Source organism: Aphelocoma coerulescens, chromosome 2 (genome assembly GCF_041296385.1).
Source record: "Aphelocoma coerulescens isolate FSJ_1873_10779 chromosome 2, UR_Acoe_1.0, whole genome shotgun sequence".
In the NCBI taxonomy this organism is placed as follows: Eukaryota; Metazoa; Chordata; class Aves; order Passeriformes; family Corvidae; genus Aphelocoma; species Aphelocoma coerulescens.
Genome location: NC_091015.1, coordinates 168,419,992 through 168,429,388, shown reverse-complemented (window position 1 = coordinate 168,429,388; position 9,397 = coordinate 168,419,992).

Here is a 9,397-nt window from a genome sequence, read left to right as displayed (position 1 = left end):
TTCTGGCACTCTAAGCTTTAAGCATCCATTGTCATTTGTGTGCTTCAGGCAGTCCCCATGTGTTATGGTGAAACTCCTTGCCAACTGGCTGATGGACCTGGCTCGCCGCTGTCGTTAGCCCTCCGGAAGTATTACAGGACTCTGTGACGAAGCCTTTACCTTTTCCATTTGAACGTGCCGTCCAGGTTGCCTTCGGCAACGCCCAGGTAGTTGCAGTGAGTTGCGGAGGGAGGGAGGAGCGAGGGCCCACTCAAGTTTCGGCAATGCCGCATCACCTCGTCTCCTCTTAACCCAGGTATACTCTGTGACGATGGCGTTGGCCTCAGAGCGTGGCCAAAGCGTGCGGCCTGAGGAGGCCAGCCTTTTTAGGAGACGGTGAGTGGCAGAATTGACAGGTTTTGGCTGAGGTGCCACTAAGTTCATGCACTGATGTTTGTCTGGTTTTCTTTATTGTAGCTGACCAAGAGAGAACCAGCCCGGTGAAGGCACGAGCTTCCCGCATGGTGATGCAGCCTTCTTTTGCACCCGAGGCAGATTGACATCCCCAGACATCCAAGAGATAAGTTGAGACCTGTGACCCACAGTAGGGGTGAAAGCAGGGTGTTGAGTTGGGACTCACCAGGAGGTATTTTTGAGTCAGATTTGGAGGTGGGGATACCCAAGAAGGGGCCCCTTAGGCCCCATAAAGCTTAAGTCTTGCTTTTGATCACAGTGCCGAGGTGCGCAGGGCAGAGCAGGCCTGGTACGTGTCACCTGTCTATTGTGCGTTCGCTGTCTTTTGTGCATCTCATGTCACAGGTCTTTTGCCTTAGCCCTTTGAGATGCTTATCGCAAACGCTGGGCATTATTCTTAGCGTCTCTGTTCTTGGTGTTCCTCAGTGTGGTGCCGATACCATTGATCCTTTGACTCGTGAGCTTGGAGGTGCATCAGGATCACGTCTCTCTTCAGCGACGTTGAGTCGGGTGTCTTTTCAGGTCTTGTTCTGAGCTGCATTGTCAGCTGTGCACTGCAATGATCCATTATAGAGGATGAAGGCTTGTAAGAATGTGAAGATAGCTAGAGGATTCCACCCGTCCAATTCTCGGGCATCCATCTTTGCGGTTCTTGGAATAAGCCCTTCTGTTATCATCCTCCTCTGCCAGGGTTCTTGCAGCCTCGTTGGCTCACCGTCGGTCTCGCCGTGGTCATCTCATTCCTCATTTGCTCGGTCCTTGTGATCATCTAGCCTAGAGTTTTCTCTCCTTGTTGTGTCCCCTTGTTTGTCATCTTCTGTGTCACGGGTGCCTGAGTGGGTTTGGCCCAGAGCTGCTCTGCCCTGATGCATACTGTGGAGTATGGGTGTAATAGGACAAGGCCTGGGGATGTGGAATTTGTGGTGTAGGTTGTAGTTTGGCCTCAAGATGGTATTCCTAGACTCATACAGGATGGCTGGAGCTGTGAAGTTCTAATGCAGCTCTTTGACTTTTGTCATCACTTTCTTGCAGATGCAGATGGATTAAATCTGCGGCAGAGCGCCCCATACCGGGTGACGGGGTTCCCACCTGAGGGTCGGTCACTGTTTGTCTTTGCAGGGCAAACATAAATGGTGGCTGTGTTACAGGATTGTTCTTTGTCTTTGTTCTTAGGAGGTAAAGCCAGATCTTAGCAGTCAAGGTCAAGTGAATGAGGTAAGAAGTCACTGGTGGAAAGAACCACTTGTTATGCCTTGGGTGCCAAGTTCTGGTACAGCTCTAAGCATCCACTGTCATTTGTGTGTTTCAGGCGGTCCCCTTGTATTACACTGAAACCCCTCACCGACTGGCTGATGGACCTGGCTCGCTGCCCTCGTGAGTCCTCTGCAAGTATCATGGGATTCTGCGATGAAGCCTTTACCTTTTCCATGCGCAGGTACCGTCTGGGTAGCCTTCGGCAACGGCCGAGGAGTTGCAGCATGTCGGGGAGGGAGGAGGAACAAGGGTCCACTCAAGTTTCAGCAATGCTGCATAACCTCGTCTCCACTCAACCCAGGTATACCCTGCGATGATGGCGTCGGCCTTGGAGCGCAGCCAGAGCGTGCGGCCTGAGGACCCGGGCTCTGTTAGTAGACGGTGAGTAGTGGAATTGTTGGGTTTTGGCTGACATGCCACTAAGCTCATATACTGATGTTTGGTTGTCTTTATTGTAGCTGACTGAGAGACAACAGCCTGGCAATGGCAGGAGCTTCTGGGCCGGCGAGAGGCCGCCTTCTTTTGTGCCCCAGGAAGATTCACATCCCCAGATGTCCGAGAGATAAGTTGAGGGATATGACCCACGGAGGGAATGAAAGCGGGGTGTCGGGGCGGGGCTTGCTGGGAGGGAGTTTTGAGTCAGCTTTGGAGATGGGGATGTCCAAGAAGGGGCCCCTTAGCCTGCATAATGGGAAAGCGTCACATTTGATCGCAATGCTGAGGTGCGCAGGGCAGAGCAATCCGAGTGCATCTTGCGTCACTTGTCTATTGTGCATGCCGTGTCTTTTGGCCATCTTGTGTCACGGGTCTTTTGCCTTAGCCCTCTGATGTGCTTGCAGTCACGCTTTTCGCCGAGTGTTCTCTCTCCTCATTGCATCCCCTCTTTTGTCATCTCCTGTGTCACGGGTGCCTGCATGGAATGGCCCAGAGCTGCTCCGCCCTGCTGCATACTCTGGCATATAGGTGTAATAGAACAAGGCCCAAGGCCCTTAAATCCATAATGTAGGGTGTAGTCTGGCCTCTAGATGATATTCCTAGGTTGTCACAAGATGGCTGGAGCTGTGAAGTTCTCATGCAGCCCTTTGACTTTTGTCATCACTTTCTTGCAGATGCAGACAGATTAAATCCGTGGCAGAGCGCCCCATACCAGGTGAGGGGGTTTCCTGCAGGAAGGTCAGTCGCCGTTTGTTTGGGGGGCAAGTGTAATTGGTGGCTGTGTCACAGCATCATTCTTTGTCTTTTGTTTTTAGGAGGTAATGCCAGATCTCAGCAGTCAAAGTCGAGTTAGCGAGGTAAGTGGTGACCGGTGTACTGAACGGGTTGTTATTGTTTCGATGCCAAGTTCTGGCACTCTAAGCTTTAAGCATCCATTGTCATTTGTGTGCTTCAGGCAGTCCCCATGTATTATGGTGAAACTCCTTGCCAACTGGCTGATGGACCTGGCTCGCCGCTGTCGTTAGCCCGCCGGAAGTATTACAGGACTCTGTGACGAAGCCTTTACCTTTTCCATTTGAACGTGCCGTCCAGGTTGCCTTCGGCAACGCCCAGGTAGTTGCAGTGAGTTGCGGAGGGAGGGAGGCGCGAGGGCCCACTCAAGTTTCGGCAATGCCGCATCACCTCGTCTCCTCTGAACCCAGGTATACTCTGTGACGATGACGATGGCGTTGGCCTCAGAGCGTGGCCAAAGCGTGCGGCCTGAGGAGGCCAGCCTTTTTAGGAGACGGTGAGTGGCAGAATTGACAGGTTTTGGCTGAGGTGCCACTAAGTTCATGCACTGATGTTTGTCTGGTTTTCTTTATTGTAGCTGACCAAGAGAGAACCAGCCCGGTGAAGGCACGAGCTTCCTGCATGGTGATGCAGCCTTCTTTTGCACCCGAGGCAGATTGACATCCCCAGACATCCAAGAGATAAGTTGAGACCTGTGACCCACAGTAGGGGTGAAAGCAGGGTGTTGAGTTGGGACTCACCAGGAGGTATTTTTGAGTCAGATTTGGAGGTGGGGATACCCAAGAAGGGGCCCCTTAGGCCCCATAAAGCTTAAGTCTTGCTTTTGATCACAGTGCTGAGGTGCGCAGGGCAGAGCAGGCCTGGTACATGTCACCTGTCTATTGTGCGTTCTCTGTCTTTTGTGCATCTCATGTCACAGGTCTTTTGCCTTAGCCCTTTGAGATGCTTATCGCAAACGCTGGGCATTATTCTTAGCGTCTCTGTTCTTGGTGTTCCTCAGTGTGGTGCCGATACCATTGATCCTTTGACTCGTGAGCTTGGAGGTGCATCAGGATCACGTCTCTCTTCAGCGACGTTGAGTCAGGTGTCTTTTCAGGTCTTGTTCTGAGCTGCATTGTCAGCTGTGCACTGCAATGATCCATTATAGAGGATGAAGGCTTGTAAGAATGTGAAGATAGCTAGAGGATTCCACCCGTCCAATTCTCGGGCATCCATCTTTGCGGTTCTTGGAATAAGCCCTTCTGTTATCATCCTCCTCTGCCAGGGTTCTTGCAGCCTTGTTGGCTCACTGTCGGTCTCGCCGTGGTCATCTCATTCCTCATTTGCTCGGTCCTTGTGATCATCTAGCCTAGAGTTTTCTCTCCTTGTTGTGTCCCCTTGTTTGTCATCTTCTGTGTCACGGGTGCCTGAGTGGGTTTGGCCCAGAGCTGCTCTTCCCTGATGCATACTGTGGAGTATGGGTGTAATAGGACAAGGCCTGGGGATGTGGAATTTGTGGTGTAGGTTGTAGTTTGGCCTCAAGATGGTATTCCTAGACTCATACAGGATGGCTGGAGCTGTGAAGTTCTAATGCAGCTCTTTGACTTTTGTCATCACTTTCTTGCAGATGCAGACAGATTAAATCCGTGGCAGAGCGCCCCATACCGTGTGAGGGGGTTCCCACCTGAAGGTCGGTCACTGTTTGTCTTTGCAGGGCAAACATAAATGGTGGCTGTGTTACAGGATTGTTCTTTGTCTTTGTTCTTAGGAGGTAAAGCCAGATCTTAGCAGTCAAGGTCAAGTGAATGAGGTAAGAAGTCACTGGTGGAAAGAACCACTTGTTATGCCTTGGATGCCAAGTTCTGGTACAGCTCTAAGCATCCATTGTCATTTGTGTGTTTCAGGCGGTCCCCTTGTATTACACCGAACTCCTCGCCGACTGGCTGACAGACTTGTCTTGCCGCCCTCCTGAGTCCTCCGCAAGTATCACGGGACTCTGCGATGAAGCCTTTACCTTTTCCATGTGAAGGTACCGTCCCGGTAGCCTTTGGCGACGGCCGAGGAGTTGCGGCAAGTCGGGGTGGGGAGGGGGGAGCGAGGGTCCGCTCAAGTTTCAGCAGTCCCGCATCACCTCCTCTCCTCTTAACTCAGGTATACCCTGCGACGACTGTATCGGCCTCGGGGCGTGGCCAAAGCGTGGGGCCCAAGGACCCCGGCCTTCTTAGGAGACGGTGAGTAGTGGAACTGTTGGGGGCTTGGCCAATGTGCCACGAAGTTCCTGTACTGATGTTTGGTTTTCTTTATTGTAGCCATCTAGAAGACAAAAGCCCGGCGATGGTAGGAGCTTCCAGGGTGGTGAGGTGGTCTTCTTTTGCGTCCCAGGTGATTCACATCTCAGGACGTCTGAGAGATAAGTCAAGGGGATGAAATCGGAGTATCGAGTCGGGCCTCGCCGGGAGGGATTTTTGCGTCAGCTTTGGAGATGGGGATACCCAAGAAGGGGCGCCTTAGCCCACATAAAGTGAAAGTCTCACATTTGATGACAATGCTGAGGTGCGCAGGGCAGAGCAATCGCAGTGCATGTTGTGTCACTTGTCTATAGTGCATGCCATGTCTTTTGGGTGTCCTGTGTCACAGGTCTTTTGCCTTAGCCCTTTGATGTGCTTGCAGTCATGCTTTCCACCCTGAGTTCTCTCTCCTTGTTCTATCCTCTCGTTTGTCGTCTCCTCTGTCATGGGTGCCTGCATGGGTTTGGCCCAGAGCTGCTCTGCCCTGCTGCATACCCTGGCATATCGGTGTAATAGAACAAGGCTTGGGGACTTGAAATTTGTAATGTAGGGTGCAGTTTGTCCTCTAGATGATATTTCTAGATTGTCACAAGATGGCTGGAGCTGTGAAGTTCTCATGCAGCCCTTTGACTTTTGTCATCACTTTCTTGCAGATGCAGACAGATTAAATCCGTGCCAGAGCGCCCCATACCATGTGAGGGGGTTCCCACCTGAAGGTCGGTCACTGTTTGTCTTTGCAGGGCAAACATAAATGGTGGCTGTGTTACAGGATTGTTCTTTGTCTTTGTTCTTAGGAGGTAAAGCCAGATCTCAGCAGTCAAGGTCAAGTGAACGAGGTAAGAAGTCATTGGTGGAAAGAACCACATGTTATTCCTTGGGTGCTAAGTTCTGATACAGCTCTAAGCATCCACTGTCATTTGTGTGTTTCAGGCGGTCCCATTGTCTTAGGCTGTACCCCTCACCGACCGGCCGACGGACCTGTCTCGCTCTCTCGTTAGTACTCTGCGAGTATCATGGGACTCTGTGATGAAGCCTTTAAGTTTTCCATGTGAGGGTACCATCCAGGTTGCCTTTGGCAACGGCCGAGGAGTTGCAATAAGTTGGGGAGGGAGGGAGGGGGAGTGCGGGTCCGCTCAAGTTTTAGCAATGCCGCATCACCTCATCTCCACTCAACTCAGGTATACCCTTCAACGATGGTATCGGCCTTGGAGCGTGGCCAGAGCGTGCGGCCCGAGGACTCCAGCCTTTTTAGGAGACGGTGAGTGGCAGAATTGATGGGTTTTGGCTGAGGTGCCACTAAGTTCATGCACTGATGTTTGTTTGGTTTTGTTTATTGTAGCTGACTAAGAGATAATCAGCCTGGTGAAGGCACCAGCTGCCTGCATGGTGAGGCGGCCGCCTTTTGCACCCGAGGCAGATTGACATCCCCAGACATCCAAGAGATAAGTTGAGACCTGTGACCCACAGTAGGGGTGAAAGCGGGGTGTCGAGTTGGCACTCACCGGAGATATTTTTGAGTCAGATTTGGAGGTGGGGATACCCAAGAAGGGGCCCCTTAGGCCCCATAAAGCTTAAGTCTTGCTTTTGATCACAGTGCCGAGGTGCGCAGGGCAGAGCAGGCCTGGTACATGTCACGTGTCTATTGTGCGTTCTCTGTCTTTTGTGCATCTCATGTCACAGGTCTTTTGCCTTAGTCCTTTGAGGTGCCAAGCATGTTCCTTTTCACTTTGCGGGTATTGTCCAGGCCACCTCCAGAGTCGGGTGAAGATTTGAGGTGCGCCAGGGCAGCAGTGTAGAGGAGCCCTGGGGATTAATCTTCTGGAGGGTGATAGTCACGTTTTCCGTTTTGTCGTCTTAGGTACCATGAGCCGGTGTGGAGCCGAAGTTTGGAAATGGCCGGTAAGCGATTAACCTTTGCAGTTACGAGGGAGGGGGGCGTTGCAGAAGGGGTCATTTTTGGGACGTCTCATCGCAGTCTGAAGTTTCTTTCTGAATTTTCACAGCCTCCAAAGCAGACTACAGGGAATGTACTGATGTCCACAGTGCCCACGTGTTCTTTTCTGTCGAGGATGGATTTTTTCCTCTCATCTCTGAAAGCTAAGTGTTGAGACTGGTGGTTGGGAGAAGGGAAAAACCTTTGGAATCACAGGAGGCAATCTGAAGTTAGCTTAGAGGAGAGGGCTGTAGTGGGATGGGCCCCTTGGAAGTAAAGGGAGAGGGTTTCTCCTCAGCATCACCTGACCCTTTGCCGGGCAGAGCAGTTCCATACCCATGTTTTTGCAAGCTTTGTGCTTTGAGTCTTGATGTCATCGCACATCTTTTTGCCTGAGGAGCCTGCCTTTGGGTCCGGAGCAGTTGCCCAGCAGTCATCACCTCTTTCTCTAGGCCTACTGAACTTCTTGAGCATCCTCTTAACAGCTTTGGCACTAGCTTCTCGTAAGGAGTTGTTTCACTGTCACGTGCTATTGCCATAGAGCCGTCTTTCCTTTGGCATCATCACTTTCTGGCTCATCTTGCAGCAGGAATCTTGGGTCCATCAGGTGAAACTGCTGGGCAGTTTTAACTTCTCTCTGTGTTACGTAGTTTGTGTCTATGTTGTGTAGTTTGTGTCTACCCTCTTCTGTGTCCCAGGGCTTTGTTATGTCTTGATGCTTTATCGGCATTGTTCTGGGCCGTATTGGCAGCGGGGGGGGGGGGGGGTGGTCTCTCCTTGTGTACTTTCCCAGATTGGGCTTATTCCGGCATCTTTACATTTTTACTTTTTGAGACCAGAAGACAGGCTTCTGTCTGCCTGTGAGCGCATGTGTGTTGATGGGTTCTAATGTTGTATGTGAGATTTTTGCCTTTCAGGTTTTTCAACACATTTTTAAATTTTGAATTAAAAAAACCCCAGCCAGGTTTGTTCCCCCCCCCCCCCCCGGTTTTTTTTCCTTCGGTCCTGGCCGGTCTGCGAGGCGACGTTCATCGCCAAGGTTTGGGTGCGGACCGTGCCGGCGATGGGGTTTTGTGAGGCAGGATGATTTGGAGGCTCCTGGGAACCACATTCCCATAGAGCGCCAAGGGTTAGTGGAGCGGTCAAGATGAGAGCAAGGGTGGGTTTGTGTGTAAGCTAAAGGAGGTGTGGGTGGTGGATGACTGTTATGTTCTCTACATGTTGCTGTTTTGGGTTTCTTATAACAATAAAAGAAAATGTAATAAACTTTCCAGAAACAGTAGCATTGTTTTATTGTATTGATATGTATTTGGCTTGCATTGCCCTGTATTGTTCTGTATTGGTGTTTGCCACTGAATTTCCATGTATTGCTCCGTGTGTAAATTGGACTTTTGCCAGCATGTATATGGATTGTATTCGTACTTGTGTTTGTATACGTTATTTCCACATTTTGCGGAAGTGTAAATAAAAAAATTCAATGAAGAAAGAAGTTCCAAAGAACTCGCTCAGAACAGGGAAAGAAGAGAAAGCGCACAGACTTTCAATGCAGTACTCTAAAACCGGCGAGAGATTTAGTCTCTGTCGGAGCAAAAGCTCTTCTGGACTCAGGCCCAGAGGGAAGCCAAAGCACGGGGATTGAATTTAAACCTTTGGACAGGCTGAGATACATGAAGCCACACCAAAGTGAAATAGAAACATAGATTTTTAACTTCAGTAGAAATATATGCTAAGTGCCTTAAACATTAAAAAGCTGTAGCAGAGACCTTAAACACAGTTCTTGCTGCAGCAGTGTTACCTTTTCACAGAATTCTTTACTTTAGACAAAATACAGATAGAATTACACTGTTCATATTTTTTAGATAGACTGTTCACATAAACAATAAGAGCCGATAGAAACTGCATACGCAAATCTGTGTAATACCTATGTAGTACTTGTGTAAGGCTTACGACTGTTAGAATCAGGCCAGGATAGGTTAAGAAAAACTAGAATCGTGTATTAATCTTATTGGTCAGTTAACAAATATAATCCACACTTCCGTAAGAAAAAAATATAGAGTGTATAGTACATTGTATAGAGTGTATCATGTATAGTGTGTATAGTATATAAAGCATATAGAGTATATGGAGCATATAGAACATATAGAAGAGGCTGTTTTTGCCTGCTGTTGCTGCTTGGCTTTATCATGTAACCCCCTCTGAACTCTGCCTTCAAGAAAACTATGAGACTATGAAATAAAGAACTTAGCAGAACAGCAGCCTCCTC